The sequence below is a fragment of the Cricetulus griseus genome, chromosome 2 (genome assembly GCF_003668045.3).
Source record: "Cricetulus griseus strain 17A/GY chromosome 2, alternate assembly CriGri-PICRH-1.0, whole genome shotgun sequence".
NCBI classification, from domain to species: domain Eukaryota; kingdom Metazoa; phylum Chordata; class Mammalia; order Rodentia; family Cricetidae; genus Cricetulus; species Cricetulus griseus.
The window spans coordinates 215,452,123-215,474,358 of record NC_048595.1 but is presented as its reverse complement, the minus strand read 5'-3'; the positions used below and the strand labels follow the sequence as shown (position 1 = coordinate 215,474,358).

Genomic DNA, 22,236 nt, shown 5'->3' with positions numbered 1-22,236 from the left:
CTAAGATAAATATCACCCTGTAGAACACAAGTATCTGTTTTAAGCAAAGGAGGCTCCTAAATTCTTCAAGGGTTGGTCATAGATTTCTTCCAAGAAGTATCATGGAACCTACTTATGCCAAGGTTGGAGGTTTTCAACATATCCCTGTTGATGTGTTTTCACTCTGATTATTCAGCTTGGGGAGGTACTAATAATCACAAGACTAAAGCAACTTCACATAGGAAAATAGGGCTTCTTTTGCTGTCACTACCGAGGAGTAAATTTAGGGTCTCATGGATGTGGGGCAAGCACTCTATCACTGAGCTACATTTCCCAGCAATTTAAAGTAGGATTCTGTGAGTGATGTAAACAAAGCATGCTTCCAGAGTCTTGTTTTTATTTTGTTAGAGAACTTATATTAATATGTTCCCAAATTTTAGTTGCATCATTACAATATCAGTTATTTTAGTTTTGATACATCTTCCTGTGCTAATTATGACCTAACTATGTATTTGTTTAGTAATTTATTTTACTTTTTATCTGTATGGTTGTTTTACCTGCATGTATGTCTGCACCATGTGCATGTCTGTAGAGGCCAGAGGCGGACATCAGATCCCCTGGAATTGGAGTTACAAATGGTATTAGCTACCACATGGGTGTTGGGGGGTGAACCTGGGTTCTCTGGAAGAGCAGCAAGTACTCTTTTTTTATTACTTTTTAATTTAAATTAAAAACAATCTTATCTTACATACCAATCCCAGTTCCCTCTCCCTCCTGACCTCTCACTCCTCACATCCTCTCCCTATCCCACTCCCCATCCATGCCTCAGAGAGGGTGAGGCCTCCCATGGGGGATCATCAAAGTCTGTCCCATAATTTAGGGCAGGACCAAGGCCTTTCCCTGTATCTAGGCTGAGAGAGTATCCCTCCATAGGGATTGGGCTTCCAAAGCCCATTCATGCACTAGATTCCACTGCCAGCAGCTCCATAGACTATCCAGGACTCCCAACTGACACCCACGTTCAGGCGGCCTGGTTTGTTCTTATGCAGGTTCCTCAGCTGTAAGTCTAGAGTCTATGAGTTCCCACTTGCTCAAGTCAGCTGTTTCTGTGGGTTTCCTCAGCATGGTCTTGACTCCTTTACTCGTCACTCCTCCCTCTCTACCTCACTCTCCGTTTTTTTTTTTCTGGAAAAACTAGATATCCATTGCATGTTAAGTAATAATTGTTTATAAGTATAGTCCTGAAGGTCTGTCTACACATACTTTGCAATTCTCCAGCCTTAGAACACAGGCAGAAGCCTAATTCTTAAGATATATGCCAAACTCTCTGTTTTGCTACAAGTGTCCCCCAAACTGGTTTTGACTGGTACTGTGGTATGGGTATGCGTGTTCACACATGTATGCATTAAGCTTATATACACAATGCTATCTAAGACATCTACTTAGTCTTTCTTTAAGAGACTGTGTGAAGTGGGAACAATGCTTTTTCTTTCCACAAGAGGAAAAGAAAATGCTTCTCCCTTCCTCCATCCAAAAATGAAGCAAATAATTATTGGGCCAGATGTTCTCATGCTTCCTGGGACTTGGGAGGCAGGCATGAGGGGGATATCGGGAGGCAAGAGAGTGGCGGGGACCGACTGTGGTGGGAGTGTAAAAGGAAAGCTGGGTAAAGTGGCCTTCACATCTGTATTCAAAAGAGTGGTGGTACCTGGGGCCTTCCTGTGGACTAAGATTGCCATGTGACCTGGGAGTTGTCTCAGAGCTTCCTGATGCAGGTAATGTCACCATAGCCCATTTTATTTCCTCGGGAAACGTACTGCTACAGACATGTACAAGAGCATTTGAATGTAGCAGTACAGTGGCACAGGGGTTTCATGTCAAAGAAATCTACAGAAAAAGAGAAGTCATTGGTGCATGGCTTAGGTAGCGATGTGCCATGTTCAGTCTGTCCCCAGCCATTACTTACTTCAGCTGCCCTCCCTGGGTCCATTGCTTTAGTTTTAAAAACAAAACAAAGTGAAAAACTTCCTCTTTCCTGCTGTCTTTTCTACCAACCTCCAGAGTGTCTCATGTCCTGGGACCCAAAACCAGACCCACATACACAGCAGCAGACATGGTGGGATGTGGCCATTTAGGGAGGGGCCATTATTCAGCAGATACATCCATGGGGTTGTCATGCCAGTGACAAAGGGAAAGATTCCTTTCCTTTCCTCTCCTTTCCTGTCCTGTCCTGTCTTTTCCTGTCCTGTCCTGTCCTGTCCTGTCCTGTCCTTCCCTTCCCCTCCCCTCCCCTCCCCTCCCCTCCCCCCTCCCCTCCCCTCCCCTCCCTCCCCTCCCTTCCCTTCCCTTCCCTTCCCTTTCCCTTCCCTTCCCTTTTCTTCCCTTTTCCCCTATCCTACTCTGTCCTATCTTTTTCTTTTCTTTCCTTTCCTATGTCATGACTGTATAGCTTTGGAACCTGTCCTGGAACTTGCTCTGTAGACCAGCCTGGCTTTGAACTCATAGAGATTCGCCTGCCTCTGCCTCCCAAGTGCTGGGATTAAAGGCGTGCTCCACCTGACTATGTCTTAACAATGACCTGGACAAAGAAGGAGTTCCTGATGGGAGGAACAATGAGACCCACAAAGAGACAGTCCTGGTGGGAGTTTGAAATGTCCCTTGGTCATAAAGACCAGCACAGCTGGTTCCTTTATGTCCTCCTTGACCTGGGCTGTAGCCCTCTCTGGCTCTCCTTGCTTTCTTGGTGGTTTGGGCTTATTCTTCATAAAGTACTAAGAATGGCCCTTCTCTTTTCATTTTTATTCATATACATTCACTGTACATTGTACTGGGCATTTTCATACTAGAATGTAATATGCTTTGATTTTCCCTGTATTACCTTCCTTTCCTCCTCCCACTAGCCCCCCTGTTAGTCCTCATCTTTAGGAATAAGAAGATTCCATGTGTATGTAAAATGCACTTTCCTGTGTAGACTAATGACCCCTTAGATAGGTCCCTTAATTTACCTCTGGTAGATGGTGCTTCAGCAGACATTGATGTGCACGCTTCTCTGTGATGTGGTGACAAGGTCACTGCAGAAATATGCAGGAGTAGTATGCTGTGGGATAATCCTCTGGACATGATGTGAATATATGTTACTATGATTGGTTTAATAAACAAACCGACTGGCCAATAGCTGAAAAGGATAAAGCTAGGCAGGAAAGCCAAACTGAGAAAGATGGGATGAGGAAGAGCACAGTCAGAGGAGTCACCTGCCAGATACAGAACTAGTAGGGTACACAAAATGGGATACAGGTAAAAGCCATGAGCCTCGGGGCAGCACATAGATTAATAGGAACGGGTTAAGCGGTAAGTGCTACTGGCCAAGTACTTGTGATTAATATAAGCTGCTCTGTGTTTATTTGGGAGCAGGTGGCTGGGACAGGGACATTTCTGCTGACTGTGGTACATCTGTGCAATATGGGAGAGTTATTCTTAAGTTTTTGAGGAAGCTTCTTACCATAGTTCTGGGCTCATCTACATTGCTAACAGCAACATATGAGGACTCCTTTTGCTCTGGGTCCTCAATGTGTGAGGGTCCTTCTGCTTTGCATCCTCACTGTGTGAGGGTTCCCCTTTCTCTGCATCCTCAGTGTGTGAGGGTTCCCCTTTCTCTGCATCTTCAATGTGTGAGGGTTCCCCTTTCTCTGCATCCTCACAGGCATTTGTTCTTACTTGGTTTATTAATGACTAGAATTCTAATTGGCATGAGGTGGAGTCTCGATGTAGTTTCACTTTACGTTTTAACAGTGGCTAGTGAAGTTGGGCAATTTTACATTTGTTTATTGGCTATTTGTACTTTGTCTTTTGAGAAATTTCTGTTCATTTCATTGTCCCATTTACTGTCTGGATTATTTTATTTCTCATTATTTTATTTCTTGGGTTCTTTACATACTTACACTGAGTCAGCTGGTGACAATCAATTCTATTCATATCATTGCTTACTCCTTGTAACTCTGACATACACTTTAAAGTTTTAGAATGCCCTGTGTGAACCATATGGCCCATCCTTCCAACCTCTTTCATACCACTCCCTTTGCTGGTGGAGCTCTGGATGATCAGGAATCTATGTTTTTCACCTACCCCCAGATACCTACCTACTTCAGAGACTTAGTAATTGTTTTTTCTATCACTTAATCCAAGTTTCTTTGAGAAAGAGACTGGCCATCTGGAAAGGCCTCCCTATCATTGTTGCTCTTTTACTTGCTTTGTGTTTTCTTAGTGATACTTAATGATACCCATAATTATACAAGTGTTTCTCTTACATTATCTATTTCTATATGAGCCTATGCATTCATCACTTTTCTATTGCTATGATAAAACACTATGATCAAAGCAATTTATAGACCGAAGAGTTTTTTTTTTTTTTTTTTTTTTTGAGCCTACGGGTTCAGAGGGCTAGAATCCATGAGCAAAGGCATGGTGGTAGGAGTAGGAAGTTGAAGGCTCATATACTGAACTTCAAGCATCAAGCAGGAACTAACTGTGACTGGTATGTGTCTTTGAAACCTCAGTGACATACTTTCTTCAGCAAGTCCATGTGTTTAAAGTCACCTAAACTGTACAATCAACTGGGAATTAAGGTTCAAACACTGATGCTTATGGGAGCATCTCCTTAAAACCACCCTGGTTTATTAAGAATGTGGCTAGAATGGGACTGTCTTGCTTACTGCTTAATCTCTAGTGCCTAGAAAAATACATGGCCCTTGGTGGAAACTCAGTGAGCACTTGATGAGGTAGTCAGACAATAGTTCTAGTGTATTGATTAGTCTTGTTATGTAGAACCAATAAATTAGGATTTCAAATAAAGTAAGTCGTTTGGTTAAGATGAAACAGTAATTTAATAAATACACATCTTTAGGATTTGTGACTCAATATTAAATAGGTGTGTATTTTTTTTTGCTTTTAGTAATGGAAGATTATGTGTGTTTGTATGTGTGTGTTGCATGCTGAACACTAAACTCAAAGCCTTAAACATGCTAAGCACACATTGAGGTACACTTCATTCCAAGATCACATTTTACATAATTTAACTGTGATTCTAGGAGTCTTTATTTTCTTCATCAGTAAAATGTTGATTATAATATCCACCTCATGAGGCTATTGTGAGAATTCAATTAAATTGGGCAAGTTATGTAAAGCACAAGGCTCATTACAGACAAACCATAAAAGTGGCTCTTTTGCTGTCCTCTGTCTCTAGTTCTTCCAAAAAATATTCTTACCTTGTTTAATTTTATAAGGGGGAAGCATCTTCAAACAATTAAGAATATTTAAGATATTAAATATGCACTAAAGATATACACAGTTATTCAACAGTGGATTTGATGTGTATCCGTGGGTTTGGAGTAGAACTGAACAAAATACAGTATTACTTATTGGAGCAAGCATAGAATTCCAGAAGGAGGTCACATCTGGATCCATGGGGAGGGCGAATGACACAGATTCTCAATCTTCAAGAATTATATTGACAATGCCAATATAACGTAGTTTAAATTCACCTCTTACTGTGCATTGCAAGAGAAGGAAAGGGACTCCATTTGACTAAATTATATCTGACATTGACTAGGTATTGTATATGAAACAGAAAAGAGTCCATAAGTGGTACCTGACTATTGCAGTCTCACATCTGGTAGAAGGACACTGCATGTGACATTAATGGTGCTATCAAAGTCTAATGTACACAGAAAGATGAGGGACAGAACTAACTTTTTAGTTACTGTGGTAATTTCTCCATATTCTCCAGCCCCCAGTTGGTGGTAATGTTTGTGGAGGCTTTGGAAGTATGACCTTGTTGAGGAAGTATGTCACAGGGGGCAGGTCTCAAAAGCCCATGCCATTTGCCGTTGAACTCTCTTTGCTTCCTACTTGATGTTTAAGAAAGGAGCTCTCAGCTTGCTGCTCCCGTCGCCATGTCTGCCTGCTGCCATGCTTCCCTGCCATGATAGCAATGGACTCTTATCCCTCTGCAGCTGTAAGCCCACATAAATTCCTTTTCCTATATGTTGCCTTGGTCATGGTGCTCTATCACAACATTGGATAAGTAGTTATCTTGGAAAACAATGGCTAAGGTGGATTCGTGTTGGGTCCTTGAAAGGAGACTAGCACATGACAGACAGGCTTTGTGTTTGGGTAAGTGCTAGCTAGCTTTTCAGGGCTGGAGCAAGAGCGATGGTTCGAAGAGCCATGGAATGCAAGGTAGAAAGTAGCAACAGGCAAGTGGTGGAGGTTCCTGAGCACAAACCATTCTGTTGCTTTCAGTAGATTGGTCTGGAAAGCATAGAGGAGTTGGAAGTGGAATAAAGCACAGCCGTGTAAACAGGGGCTAGGCACTTTTCTTAGATCTTGTTAATGTTCTCCTATCACTTGGGTGTGCTTCTGTTAAAATGAAAGTCATCATTTTATAATTCAGAAATCCAGCAGAGAGAGAGAGAGAGAGAGAGAGAGAGAGAGAGAGAGAGAGGAAAAGGATGAAGAGTATGAAAAAAACAAAAACAAAAACAAAAAACTTTAGATTTTGGCCTGAATAAAAACATAGCCACATGCAAAGAGTAAGAGGTAAAGAAATGAGAGTGTGAGATAGTTGATAGATAGATAGATGATAGATAGATATCACACAAGAAAGTGTATATGCAGTATTTCAGAAGTAACAAGCAAAAATTTTCATGCAATAAGTCTTGCTGTTAACTAAGGAACCAGATATTATGGTAAATAATGCCATACAGACACGACTTCCAACTCCATTCAGAGTCTCACACTGACAAATGAGGAGTTACACGGTATCTCCTCTGCTATACGCATTACCACCCGACAATGTATGAATTGCTACTTAGCACTTACTCTTTAATAAAACAACTAATGAACTGTCCTTTTCCCCCTATCAAGTATCTGGGCATCAAGACGGCAGCAAAAGCTCAGATCTGTCAGGCCTGGCTCCTTTGCACCGTTGCTCACAGCCAAATTACCCCCCGTGTCCTTATTTGCCTCATAACTCAGCTTAGATTCCATAGATTTTCTTTAGAGTAATTTTCTGGTGCACACACTTCACCCTTGTGTCTCTTCCCATGCTCTACAGGGCTGTATGACAAAATGAGATGACATGCTTGCTCCCATACAGCTTGAAGTGTCTAGAGAAGGTTGCACTGCTGTGATTAAACTTGATGGTCAGATTGATTGGGTTGAAAGGTTCCTAGGTTACCTGACCATCATTACTAATACTAACTACCCTGTGCTGGGTATGTCTGTGAGGCTGCCTCCTGTGAGGATTGACTGAGAAGGTAAAGCCCACCTTGAATGTGGACTGTACCATCCCACAGACTGGGGACTCTGGACTGTACCATCCCACAGGCTGCTTGTACTGATGGACTAGAGAGAGGAACAAGAAAAAACCATTCAGCTCCAGCCTCTGCCCTTGCTTCCTGCATGCCAGAAGGTCTTTGCTCCATTATGCCCTGCCATGCCAGACTGAAATTTCTGAAACTGGGAGCCTAAATAAACCTTTTTATCACGAGCTATTTCCCTCAAGTCTTCTGTCACAGTGATGAAAACCAAACACAATATGAATGAATAACAGCTATGGTTCGGGTGACCCATCACAGTTTTCATAAATAAAGTTTTATTTGCTAATAGTTGCCTCCAGTAGCTTTTGAAGCCTATGAGTGCTTTTGTGATACCATGGCATGATTGAATAATTTCCATGCAGACCTAGTATCTCACAAAGTCTGAACTACTTGCTACTGTTTCTTCTTTAAACATAAAGTGTACTCACTGGTTACTCTTTCACATTTGTTCACTTTCTGCAACTCTGTAACTCCTGCTGCCTGGCTTCTCTCTGAAAACCAGGCTCTCTGTTTCACTAAAGGAGAGAGACATATTTGGAAAGGCACTCGCACAGGTTCTTGGCCTTACACATTATATACTGCCTTGTCTTTTGTTACTGTGGATGACTGTTGTGTTTACCCCCAAAGTCAAGTCTTCCACTGTGTACCCAGCCCCATTTCTTCTCAGCCACTCAAGGGTATTTTTCCCACCAGCTTTATCACGTCTTGCACCATTAACTTTTCCCTCTTTATCAGGCCTCTCCTAGCAGCACAGAAGCACACTGCTACATCTCACCTCAACGGACAATTCCTCAGTCAATACTCTCTTCTCCCTACCAGTTTCATTTCCCTTTGTTACGTAAATCACAAAAGTTGTCTTTATCTAGAGCATCCAATTCTTTCCCTTTTCAGCCCTTTCTAATGAGATGTTTGGCGCCATCATTCTACTGAAACAGTTGCTGTTACATTAACCTCCAGGTTTCTAAATCTTCTGTGACCATCTCACATGAAGCACCAGATGCAGCAGGCTTTTCCACTGGACTTTCTCTGGATCTTCTTTCTACCCAATAGGTGTTCTCTGTGCTTATGTCTTTAAATTTGTGTGTGTGTGTGGGGGGGCATTCTCTATGTAGCCCTAGCTATTCTGGAACTCTCTCTGCACACCAGGCTGGACCGAAACTCAGGGATTCACCTACCTCTGCCTCTTATGTGCTGGGATTAAAGGCAAGGGCCACCAACTCCTGGCTTATCTTTAAATGTGTTAAATTACAATTGTTTGTTTATTGTGTGTATGCATGCATATATGTAGGTACACATGGCATGGTGCATGTGTGGAGTTTAGGGGACAACGTGTGGGAGTTGGCTCTCTCCTTCCACCACGTGGATCACAAGGATTGAATTCAGGCCATCAGGCATGGCCGCGAGTGCCTTTACTGCTGAGACATCTTACTGACTCTCCATCTCCACTCTATATATTACCGAGTGCTCTTTGTATTCCCAATGACTGGACGCTGGCTTGCCCTTAAGACTTGGCTTACCTCCATTCATACCCTGGGGTTTTCAGTGATCTTCCAGCCACATGGCATAAAAAATATCAATACAGATGATACTCTTGGCTGACAGCTAGTACGGGCCTCTCCAAAACATCATCCTTCAAACATACCCTGGGTTTCTCATCCAAATGCTTTTATGGAAAAAATAAGTCACTTTAGAATTTTTGTGCTTATTTGAAAATACCTAAAATGGATCTTGTTATCTATGCTTTTGTTTTCTGTCTCCATGGATACATGCTGAACTTTTAATAAATATAGATTTTCATTAGCTTTGAACAGTGTGAGACTACCTTTTTTATTGCTAAACTTATACATATTCAGCAGTTTCATGATAGCCAAACAAGTTAGGACCAAAATCTTGTAGTTGCAAACAATACTGAGAGGATTATCTTGTAATATGTGAATAGTTATTTCTCTAATAATATCTCAAAATGTCGTTGCACAAATCAAGGCCACCAAGACCATTGCATACTTTCAAACACACTGTTGTTATATTTACATATATGTTCAAATATAATTGCACATTCCAGGATGAAATTATACAACCAATAAACTATAGGTGGTTTAGAACTGATGTCTTACTAATTACATTCTAGAGAGCTAGCAGGAGTCCAGCTTATGTGGAGACATTATATATGCAGTCAGTACAGCATGTGTCCCAAGCCTACAAATCTAAGGAAACAGTGTTTGCTCCGTATCCCTGTAGGAGCTTACAGACAGGCAGCCACTGTTTTGGTAGTGAGGACTCGTAGTAGAAGGGATCCACTTAGCATGTGATCACAAAAGAATCCCATCTTCTCTTTCATCCAAGTTCCTCACTGCATGATACAGCAAAGTGCTATAGTGGTAGCATTACTTTTGTTGTTAGCAGACTTGTAAAAGGTTCTCATTAAAGTAGAGTAATTATAGACCCATGGTGGGAATGAAGTTTGATTTAACTTCACTTCCTAGATTTCGTCTATCTGATGTGCTGGAAAGCATGGCAACTATCTTAGCTTTCCTTGGGTACGAGGAGAAATGCTGAAGCAGGACTAGGATATAATCTTGGTAATTGCCAGGTCTGCACACACCCATGGCTGCTTCCTGTTCAAATACACTTTCATACTGCAGTTCCGATCTGAGCCACTAGATGGTGGACGCTGTTCTTCGCTTGCCCCCCAGGAAGCAGCATCAAGAGCTATGATCAGACATGCTGCCCCAAGACCACAGCCAACAACAAAAGGGGTGAAATTCACTGGTAAGGCGGAACTTAGGGGGTGTATTAGAAAGTCTTGTGTTTACCTATTTTCAATGTGTATTATACTCAGTTGGATAATACTGTTAAATATTATTTTCCTTATCATCCTAAGTAGTTCCAAATATTTGAATAGGACCAAAATCTGATTCTTTAGGTTTTCATAGCAAACTGCTTTTTAATATCATAGTTCTGAAAACATAAGTTTTTTTTCAAAAGCTTATATGGATTGATCCTTAGCTTGGGTGTACTATGTTAACTTGTGAAGGATAGATTTTTTAAAAAAAGAATAGACTTCATTTCCCAATAAATCTTGGAAGATCTTAAGATTAAGTCCTGTGATAGCTACATTGCAAAGATGAAATAAGGTAGCATTTAATGCTGACACCCAGTCTGTAAGCAACTTTGATCCATGTTTCAAAATAAATCTGCTTTTCTGTATTGGTATGTCATGGATTGAACAATGATTCTTCCATTGCCTTTAATTTGGTTGTTTTGTTATTTGGTTTCTTAGGCAATAATTCCATTCAACAATTAGATATCACTAAATCCATTTTTTAAAATGGCAACTTGATTACTTAAGAGATCAATATTTCAGGGCTATAGAATCTCCATGACACAGGGCTGCAATGAGATGACAAGGAAGAGTCCTAGTGTGGGCCCAGTGTCGAGATAGCAAAGACCAGGAACCAAACCAAGGATTTCTTGCGATGAACGCCTGCATGTAAAGATGTCTGGATAAAGGGGTTTACTGAGTGACTCACTGTGTCACACTGCAGCTTCCATGATGAGGTTTTCCCTTTCTTCCTCCCACTCTTTTTTTTTATCTTAAATTTTATTTTGTTTTATTTGGGAGAGGGTTGCAGAGACAGAGGGCAAATGCAAGGGGATGGGAGATGGGTGGGATTGGGATGCCTGATGTGAAAGACACAAAGAATAGATAAAAATGAAAGTTAGAAAATAAAAACAAAGATACAAATAGAAAAGAAATCGATATTTTAGAAAAGTTGACAGAACAAAGACCCGTTCCTTTCCTTGAAGCATCTCTTATGATTTTATGCATGCACATTATCTGTGTATGTCATTTTTTGGTAACCTCAGGATATCATTTACTTTTTACTGACTTCACTTTTTTATATGGTAAATTACAGGTTTTGGGGGGCATTTAAAGTAGCTATGTTTCTTTAGCTCATAATTTTTGCCAGTTCACACATACTCAACCATGATATATTTTAATACCTCATTTTATTATTTATTTCCTTATGCATATGTGTGAGTCTGTGTGTGTCCGAGCATGCACACTGGATCTGATGGAGGATTTCAGGTATCAGCTGGAGTTACAGGCGCTTGTGAGCCATTCCACTTGGGGGCTGGGAACTGTACTCCAGTACTCTGAAAGAGCAACAAATGCTCTTAACCACTGAGCAATTTCTGCAACCCTATTGTTTTTTTAAATCAATTGATTTAAATGCACTTTACTCTTTATAGCCATTTCAGCCTAGATCCTTTATGGATTATACCTCCTATCTGAAGCCACAACTAATTTTCTGTGCCTTTAACTGTCAGAGATGGCTATGGCAAATCTGTGTGCTCATTCTTCATGTGGAAAATCATTCTCAAGCCAATCAGAGCATGTGGGCTGACAAGAGATGCTCCAAGTCCATCTTCACTGTGCGCTGATGAGATGAGACGTGTCGCCTGTTAGATGGACCTTCAATTGCAAAGATCTGAAAAGTCAGCAAGATTACTAAAAAGGCCATAATGGCGCTTTTGAAAGCAGACACTAATTTTATGTTTTCATCCTCTGAGTTGTATTCATCTGACATTTAGACACCATTTTAAGGGGAACACTTTCATTAACTGGGAAGCAGGATTTCTTATGGGATAATCATGAATGATGACTGTGTTTTTGATGATTCCATGACTGACCAGTTGCCTGCTTCATCTATTCGTCATTTATTAGTATTTCTTTTGCTGCCTCTTTCTGCCCTGTTCTTTGGTAATCTAATTCTTCAGAGTGGACAGAGGCAAATGGCAGTGGTTAATGTAAATAACTTGGTCAGGTATCAGCTATGACAAAATTTTGGCTTTTATTTTGTTTGCAGAAAATGTGATGGTTAAGGTTAAAAAATGTTATAAATTGTGTTTTTTAAAATCTCAGTTTAATTCATCTCTTATCTACCTTCAAAAAATTGGTATTCATTCTTTCATTCAATGTATAGATCCACTCTTTATGCCAAACAATGGACATACATAATCCTGTTTTCTTAGAGGTGAATATTAGCTCTCCTTCCACCCAATCTTTTCCCAGACCCCAATGGTGTTGTCTGCTCACATGCTAACTTCTGAATTTGTGTTTCTAGCCCTTTTTCCTTTGTTGGATAAACATTTTCTAGACATACCAGGGAAACTTAATTCCAATATCTTAGTCAATATTTCTCTCTTCCTTTATTGGCACATGAACAAAATATTTATTGAATGGCTCCCAAAGTTCTAGTCACAAGGCTGATTATGAAGGATATATATCTTTCTATCTCTATTATCTATATCTAGCCATCTTAACAAGTCCAATACCAAACCCATTCTTCCTACCTCTGAACATGCCACATCTTGGTTTGCTCTTTGGCTCAGGGTATCAGCTCCACTGAGCTGGTCAATAGAAAATTCTTACCTTGTACTACCTAGCAGTTAGCAAATGATACTTAATTCCACTTATGAAATTAGCTTCAGATTCTCTAGTCTTAGTTTCTGTTGCTATCACTGTAAATCAGGCCCTTATTAACCCCTGCCTGGGGTTATACAATAAATGGTTATCCTGGCTCCAATCTCTCCTCTTCCAATTCATCCCAAATTAGCTTCTTAAACACAAACTTAATTATGTTATTTTCCTGCTCAAAGATATTTGGCGGCTCCCTACTGACTGCAGTATAAGATCCAAATGGTTTTCATATAATCCATTACACCTGATCTCAACTCACCTTTTAACAGTTCCCAACTCTACCATTTCCTAAATTGAAAATTCAATGTCACAATCTGCTTCTGTTCAGGTTGTCCTCTCTTTGCTAGATACAGTAAGAATGTATCACACTTATGGGACCTTTTCTTCCTCAGAATTTAACACTGATAGAATGCATGGTTCTGAGTTTGCAGATGACCTACTCAGGAAGCTAATCATATTGATAATTAGCAGGAAAGCCCAGAGACTAAACACCAATGGGCAGCAGAAATCAACCAAACCAAATCAATCCAAACCATGACCACTATCACCACCACCACCACCACCACCACCACCACCACCACCACCAGATGGGGATAAAGAAAACGGATTCAGAACACAGGTTTCCATCAATGTTTAATATTGCATATTTTAATCTAAGGGATTCTTTTATGGAGATAGCCAACTCTTAAGTCATGTACTTTTGATTTATAAAAAGAGTTTGAAACATAATGCCAGTGTTTTACTCATAGCCTGTGTGATAATCTCCATCCAATTTTTATAGTTTAGTAGTAATCTACTGAAAATAGTGGTCCAATCTCGATTCCAAACATTTTGTAAAAATGGTACCTACTAATTACAAAATGCACCATATCCAACACTATAATCGACGGAAGCATGCACTTTCAACAGCTGTTCAGTGCCTGCTCTGTGAAATGATGGTAAGAACCCAATGAAGGGTCCACAGGGACCTTTCAAAGCTTACCAACAAGTTTCAAACTTGAACTACAAGTATGCCCATGTCTCACGAGTCCCCCAGTGAGCCAAAGATCAGGATGAACTTCTGATATTTCTCTCACTGCTAACAATATTTGAGCATCCACACATTTTATATGGATGAGACAACTCAATGCAATGCTCATACACATTCATCACTGTGTAAATAAGATGCTGAGGTGAGATGACTTGGATGTCAGTTTATTGATTGCAAGGGTGGCTTAAGCTGGTCTTTCTGCTTAGGGACGGTTTGTTCAGATTTTCAATAATTACTACACGACCTGACACAGAATGGCTATAAGGAAAAAACGGCACACTATCCTCGCTTTTAGTTTAGGATGGGGGTGGATAGACATTTGAGTGACTTTGGAAGTAAACAATGATCTTTCCAAGGTAAGCACAGGCAGGGTATATGACAAACCTGAAGAGGTGGAAATGATGTTGTTAGAGGTCAGGGTTTCCCTAGTACCTGGGTAGAAGGAAATGTAACACACCTGCTTTCCTAACTCCCTGACCTATTTTTAACTTGGTGTTCTAGAAAGCAGGTTGTTTATGAAAATTGTAGCAATCTTAATCTGAAACCAAACAGACAAATGTTGTTCACAAAGAAGGAGGTGTCAGCAGTGGTCCGGGATTTTGGAAGGGTCCCCTCTCAGTAATCTGTAGGAATCTATTTAAACTGAAGGAAAATATGTGGAAGAGTACAAATAGCAGAAAATGAATCCGAGGAAGTTGTTTGAGATGCCCCGATAAAGGGGGTGGGATTTTGGCTTGAATGTCTAGAGGATTCATCATTGATAGATTTTACTGTTGGGCTTGACAGTGTGAAAGGAGCTGAAGCAGGGGATGAGAATGGATACGGAAGGCAAGGGTGAGCATCTGTGGACTGGGCTGCAGAAGGCATGGGAGAAGGGGAGGCTTCAGGGATGACACAAGTTTTCTGGATGGGGAAGAAGAGATGCCATTTCCTTGATAGAGAACAACAAAGACAGAGTGGGTCTGAAGGCCTGGTACCAACCTCAAGGCCAAATGGAAATGTTCAGGAGAAATGTATGTCTCAAGATAGGGGATTTGACAGAAAATTCATCCCCAGCTATTATGATGTCTCGGCACTGCAGAGTATACAGAGTGAGGAGAGGATTGGGGATGGCATTTTGTTAAACATGGGAACTTTAAGTCAGAGAAGATACTCAAGGAAGAATAGTTCTCCCAAGGCTGTCTTCCAATTAAGGACTGTCACCAGGATGAAAGATGCACATCCAGTCCTAAAAAATGCCCAATAGGTTCTCCTGGCACTTTGCTCCTCCTGGCTTCCAGGCCAGGCCCACTGTGTTTTTTCACATATGTTCAATATGGCTCTTTTTCTCCTTTTCCTCATGTTATTCATTTTGTCCTCTGGAAGCGTGAGGAAATTAGGATTGGACGTGTGGGCACCTGATAAGATGGCGGATAGGGAAAATGCCAATGTAAGCAAAGCAGGTTCTGGATATCACGGCTTTCTGCCTCTGAGTGAGGACACACTGGTGCACTAAGGAGGGCTGCTTTTGAGCTTCCCTGACAACAGTACCGTTGTTCCCAAGTCTCTGGACTCTTAAATTACGCAAGCAGGTAGAGGATAACCAAGTAACAAAACCTACGCCTGAAATCCTGCCCGGAGGAATCCTGGGTATTATGGCTGACTGAAGAGCAGTGTTACCTGTGGACAGTGTGGTGAGATCAGCTGTGCAAGGGTTTCCCTGATGCCCTGGTGCCTGGCATCAGAAGAAAGTGGAACTGGCCAGGGTAAATGTGTCCAATGGGAGCCATCTATTTAGTGGGGCAAGAATGACTTTCTGAAGCAGGTGTGGGGTTGCATGCCTGTGATCTCAGCATGGGAGAGGCTGAGCCAGGACAATCTTTTGCTTGAGACCAGCCTGGACTACATAGCAAGTTCCATGCCATCCTGAGCTATGTAATGAGACAGAGTCTCAGATGATGGCTTTGATTTTATTAATGCTAACATGCAAGCTAAAACAATTCACTTGAGCATTGACACCCCTGAATTCTGTTCCCAAAAGGGAGATAATCCCCTTCATAAACTTGACACATTTCCTTTTGAAAGTCAAACAAAGCCAAAGTTCATCCAGAGTGACAGTAACAAGAAAAGAGGCAAACTAAATAAGGAGTGGGTAGGATCCAGACCTGGAGTCCCGTGTGGGTACTGGATGACACCAGGGAAACTGGAGTCCCCTCTTGGAGCTCTGAGTCTCATAATAAAATAATTTAAAAATAAACTCAAACAGAAGTTGGAGGGCAGTTTTATTTGAGCTTAAAAACAAACAAACAAACAAACAAACAAAAAAACTCCAGGGCAGGCAAACTATAAATCTCAGCAGCTGCCCAGAAGAGAAGAGCAAAGGAGACAAAGAAAAAAATAGCTATGCTTTTGAATTAAAGCAGCAGGGAGGTCAGCCACATGGAGGATGACTGAAGATTTAGATGTGTTGGGAAACGTGATGGAAGAGGAAGATGTAGAGTATGTTGTTGTTTGAATGAGGATGGTCCCATAGGATCTTATATTTGAACTTAGTCATCAGGGAGGGAAAGCATGTGAGAAGGATTTGAAGGATTGGGAGGTGCGGCCTTGCTGGGGTAAGTATGGGCTTGTTGGAGGAGGGAGGTCTGTCATTAGGGTTGGCTTTGAGGTTTCAAAAACCCAAGCCAGGCCCAGTTTCTCTCTCTCTCTCTCTCTCTCTCTCTCTCTCTCTCTCTCTCTCTCTCTCTCTCTGCATATAGATGAGGATGTAAAGCTCTCAGCTACTACTCCAGTGCCTTATCTGTATGATTCTTGCCATAGACTAAGCCCCTAAAATCGTAAGCAAGCCCCCAATTGAATGCTTTCTTTTTTAAGAGTCACCTTGGCTATGGTGTCTCCTCACAAAAAAAGAACAGTCACTAAGACTGTGGGTCCTCTTTCCCCCTCGGCCTGTTGTCCACCAGGTTGAGTGGGGAAAGAGGCAGAAAGTGTGACAGGAAGCTTTGTTTGCAGCCCATGAGCATGGACAAAGACAGTCCTCCAAGAGACAGATTTTGGTGAATCAGCTCAAATCTATTTCAGGGTATAAGAATATACAGGATTGGGGAGTCTGGGGACAAACTCTAATCTGCTTTAAGTGGCATGCTTCTATCACAAGGCTTAGTGTGCATGGCCGTAGGGTCCTATAGCAGAGCTCCTAGAGCAAGTCTTCTTAGGAGGGAACTGTGCCAAAGGTCAAGCTAAAGATGAGTCAGGTATCTGGTTTTAGAGACAGGCATCTGATTTAGAGACAACTTTCAGATAAGGTCAGTCCTCCAGGCCCAAGGACATCCTCCAGATAAGGCTAGGTAGAGAGCAGGAAGCTTTGCCGGGGTGGGGGCACTCTGTGTTGCCTACCTTGTTGAGATAAGTTGCTAGGCCGTGGGAGACCCTGAAAACTCTGACCATTCAGCAATGTCCTCCAACATAATACAGAGGATCAGAAAGGAAACCCAAAGTATCAGTATCAGAGAAACATGTTCATACTCTGTCCAAAATGAGAGGGGGGGAGAAGGAAAAGCTATATACTGTGAGTCAAACCCTGCAAACCTCAAGGTGGCTTGTAGGGACTGTCCTAAGGGGCATGGAATTATGGGATGGGAAAGAGCATTATCTCATTAAGGGGATAATTATATTATGCCTACCTCTTTAGCCTTGGCTTCATGCAAACCTGGTTTCCTAGTGGTGGTCCTTCCTTCCTGAAGGGTGGCCCTTTAGGCACGTGATTGACCGGCTCTACTGGACTAACACATGGGCTGGACCAATTAGAATGTCAGGTTTCCATCTAGGTCAGAGATTTCATCCTCTTGACAAGAACTGAGTAGGTGCCCTTTAGTAAGCCTTTTCTAGTGCTGTTGGCACATTTATTTTGAATGGCTAATTAATCAAGCTTTTCTTCAAACTTCTTTTTCACATGACTGCATTTCCTCAGTTACCAATTGGAAAATCTCTATGTGGAAAAGGAGGTTCTCAATTCTCAATTCTCAATTCTCTAGGTAAACAAGTTTGGGGCAATGTTGCCCATCCCCCCACCCCCTGCCCCTGCCTTCAGATAACAACCAGAGAACTGCTTGTTTACCTGTGGTCATCCACAAATACTCATGTGACCAAAAATGTAGCCCCTGGGAATGGCCTGCTAACCCAGTCTTTCCTTCAGTATTTGATAGTTATCACAAGTTCCCTGCTGCAGCCGGTACCATCCATCCCTCAGCTATGCTATCTTTCTTTGGTCAGAAACAGCCTAGAGTCAAATGAATACAAGCAACCATGAGGAGAGAACCTGGACCAATGGAGCTATACTCTGCGCAGGCTGTGCTCTGCAAAATAGAGATGAGGGAGACCAGCAGCCATCTGCCACTGTGGCAGACCCAGGGGCATCGGGTTCACTGCAGACGCCATGACATATTCTGTAAAGGTGAAGGATGTATGAGCATTCTGTAAAGCTGAAGTGAACCACTGAGTTTCCAGTCCAAAGTCCTTAATGTGCACAAAGTAGAAGCTGGACTCTGGGCACTGCCTTTATTTAAGAAAACTAAAAAACCTCATGGAAGGGAAAAAGACTGTCCAACACTGGTCATCATTCTTGCTACAGAGCATGGGCATAGGACGACACCCATCTTTTTTTGGACACAGTCACTTGTGCAGTCCTTCCTGTGACTTGTTCGTCTACCTCCTTCAATTCCAACTTGTAACTGGGACAACTGACCCCAAATTCAAAACTCCAAAGCTGCTAGATTTTCAGGAGCTTAAGTGAGCCAAACTGGATGACACAGCTCTGAAGGACTGAACACACATCTGTATTTTTGCATTCTCAGTTACTGATTGGGGCCTCTGACATGGGGTAGCAGTCACAAACAATGTGCTGGTTGTCTTCTGATTGCCTCCACAGAGCCACACTCTCCTAGGCTACCTGACTCTGCACTTCTAGGCACCAGGGGAATTGAGTGCATGTGGCTGCTAGCTTACAGCTAGGTGCATTCTTAGACTGATGGAGGGCTAGGGAAACAGCAGAGTTCTCCTGGGGCCCCTCTCTAGACTGTCCTCATTTGCATGAATGTGCCCTCTCCACTCTTGTCTGTGTCCAGTCTGGAAGCTCCTCCCTTCATTTGCCTTTCAAAATGATGGTAGTAACAGCACCCTGAGGTGCTGGATGGCAGGGAGGAGGGGCAGTATGCCCTCCTCTTGCCACAGCTCTGTAAGAAGCACTCTATTACAGGATGCTGTCTGTTTCCTGTTAGAACCTGGGTTATAAACCACGAGGGTGCCTGAATTTAATATAACACGCTCGGCTCGTGTTCACCTTTACATTTGCAAACTTGGAATTATTTCCCATTTACAATGGCTATGGTGATTATTTTATTTTACAGTGTTTTGGAGACACAGTCTCATTACATAGCTGTGGCTGAACTGGAACTCACTACCTAAATAAACCAGTCTGGCCTTGAACTTGCAGGGGATTTCCTTTGTCCCTGCCTTCCAAGTACTAGTTTGCACCACAATACCTGGTTTGGATATGGTGATTTTAAACTTCAGATACAGAAACAGTTTTCTAAATAATCTAGTTGAGAAGAATTCATGTTAGAAAGAGATCAAATGGTATCAGTTACAGGTCAAAGGATTCCTAATAAGGTTTTACAGAGCCAGGCTTAATAGAAAGAACACTGAACCAAATTAGGTCAGAAGCCAAGGGCTTGAGCCACAATTAATCAGTTATTGTGTGACCTTGACAAGTCACTTAACCACTCTGAACTTCAGTTTCCTCAGATGTCAAATAAGGGTAATAAATGGTGACCTGTTAATCTCATCGGTTATTAGGGGGTGCCCATTAAATTATAGCCATGAAAGTGCATTGCCACCTAGAAGCCATAGTGACATTGCCTAGAGTTGTTATGAAGATTAACTTTATCCAGTAAATAAACATGTGCACACTTCCAGAGGGTCCTTAATACCTGCCTACCCTCACCACTAAAGTCATGAGAGGATCTGGTGAGAAGGCTCAGCGGATAAAGCCTCTAGTGGCCAAATCTGATGATACAGGTTCAATCTGATCTCTAGGACCCACATGGTGGAGGGAGAGAACTGACTCCTTTAGGTTGTCCTCTGACCACCACATGTAACTGCAGCATGTGAGTAAATTAGTGTGCCTACATGTGTGCACATACATACAAGCTTTATAAAGATAAGCAATAAATAGGATTTTCAAAGTCTTTAAAAATAATAAATTCAATGCTTCTCAGCTAGGTCACCATGAAACAGTGGTGCCTGTGTTCCTTGACCCTAGTTTTCTCATCAGTAAGATGGAAGAATAGTGACACTGACCTCACAGTTGCTCTAAGTTCTTGGTCAGACAACACATGGAAGCAGCAAGCGTAAGGTCTTGCATACAAGTTTTCTGTCTGCATTGCAGAGAGGCACTGGAAGAAGAGGGCACCCAGGAAGGATGTTGTGCAGGACTGAACAAAGGTTTCATGTCATCCCAGAACATGAATCCCACATGTGCTGGGTTTAGACAGTTTATAGGTGTCTCAAAGTATATGTTTTTTCTCATGGACATCTGCCTTATGATCAGTAAATAGGAAGATGTTTGCTATTTGTTTAACACAATACTGGAAATGTAACTGTTCAATTCAATGTTCATTACCCATTTTAGTGTGGCTAAAATAAAAATTCCCCTTCCTTGATTTTTCATCCTTACTTCTTTTGCACACATAATCCTCAAATAGGCTTGGGTTGTGTAATAGTTATTTACAAGTTCAAATGCATAATGCTCAAAAATATTAAGTAGCTATATCCACTGAGTGGCTGCACATACGGTTTGAAGGTTAGTGCCTCGTCACAATATGTATTTGCTCTACTAGAGGATTCCATGCATTAAGATCCTGTGTTTGCCTGCTTCTAATACTTCCCATAGCTCTGACTCAGCATGAAATCGAACCCTCTGATTCAACACTGGGTGTGTACCAGCCAGGCATGGGGCAGTGAAGTCATCCAGGGGTAGACATAGTATCTATCCTCATGTTTCTGGCAGAGAAAGTGTTTTGTTTGTATTCAGAACAGTGTCTGCCTCTGAAGTTAAAGACGAAGGTAAAAGATTCCTTGAGAGTCACTGGCCTGCGTGGTTTATGGATTGAGCTCTGGAACACTATGGCCATGTTTCTGACTCATGGTGCTGGACAAGCTTTTGTTTGTTCTATGCCCTGGAATCCACCCCCCAGGATAATGGGAGTCATTGAACTGTCATTAGAGTATGGTGTGAGCACTAAATGAATTAATACATGCAAAGGACTTGGGCAGTATAACAAATATTAATTATTAATATATTACAATAATCATTGTTTCATTGCCAAGTGGTGTAATTTGTGAGTAAATTGCTAGATTCTTAGTCTAGATAGTAGTAGTAAACTGTAACCTGCTCGCCTAATCCTGCCCTTGCTCTATTTTGCTGATAAAAGTTTTACTGGAACACAGCTGTGCTTATTCATTGTTTGTGGCTGCTTTTGTGCTGCAAGGACAAAGTTGAGTAGTTACAACAGGGACCTTATGGCTACAAAGCCCCAAATATTTACTAGATGACACTTTACAGAAAATCTTTGCTGACAACTGGATAAACATGACTACCAACACATTTTTCTCAGAAGGAAAAATTGGTGGTGGAATTATTTATCCTGGGAAATATGTTTATATGCATGTATTTGCTATTTACATTCTTTCAAGTGACATGTTGTATTCTGCAAACAAGGAAAATAGACGCCCTTGCAGAGCTCTGGACTCTCTTTGTCCCCATCAGTTCTGCTTAACAAATTAGCATGCATGAGGACAATGCTAGGGAGCCACTGTTACCAGAAGAGCTGTCCTGTTATTTTCCAGTGGCATTAATGGATTTGTGCCATTTGTCCTGTCTCTCAGTAGACTACAGCTCTTAACAGTCACATTTACTTTTAAGGACCTGGTTAAGGTACACACAGCCTATGTCTTTGCAGGGAATTTTCCTGTGTAGGAAGCCAGTTGAGCTGAAAAAAGAACTGAACTCTCACCACAAGCTTTATGCAGTCTATGAGAGAATCAGGCAACAGCTATCATATTTATAAACGACTAAATCATAGTCAATTCTAGGAACAAAAGCTGCTTCTTTAAAAATAGGCATTTTGTTTGTTTTTAAGTTTATATTCCATTGACTTTTATAAACTGATTTCCTGCATGTGTACAATGTTCTTTGAGCATATTCCCTCAGTAATCCCTTATCCTCTGCCATCTCGACCCTGCCCCACAAGTGATGGAAAATACGCAATATATTTCTCTTTCTGAGACATATTTAATTTACTTAATATGATTATCTCATCACAGCCAGT

The 22,236-nt window shown here is 41.6% G+C and overlaps 1 protein-coding gene across 1 annotated transcript in view; it reads right to left on the bottom strand.

The window, feature by feature from the left end:
* The window catches only part of Klhl14 (kelch like family member 14), a 113,574-nt gene that overhangs the window by 39,639 nt on the left and 51,699 nt on the right, over positions 1 to 22,236 (bottom strand). The window lies entirely within an intron of this gene.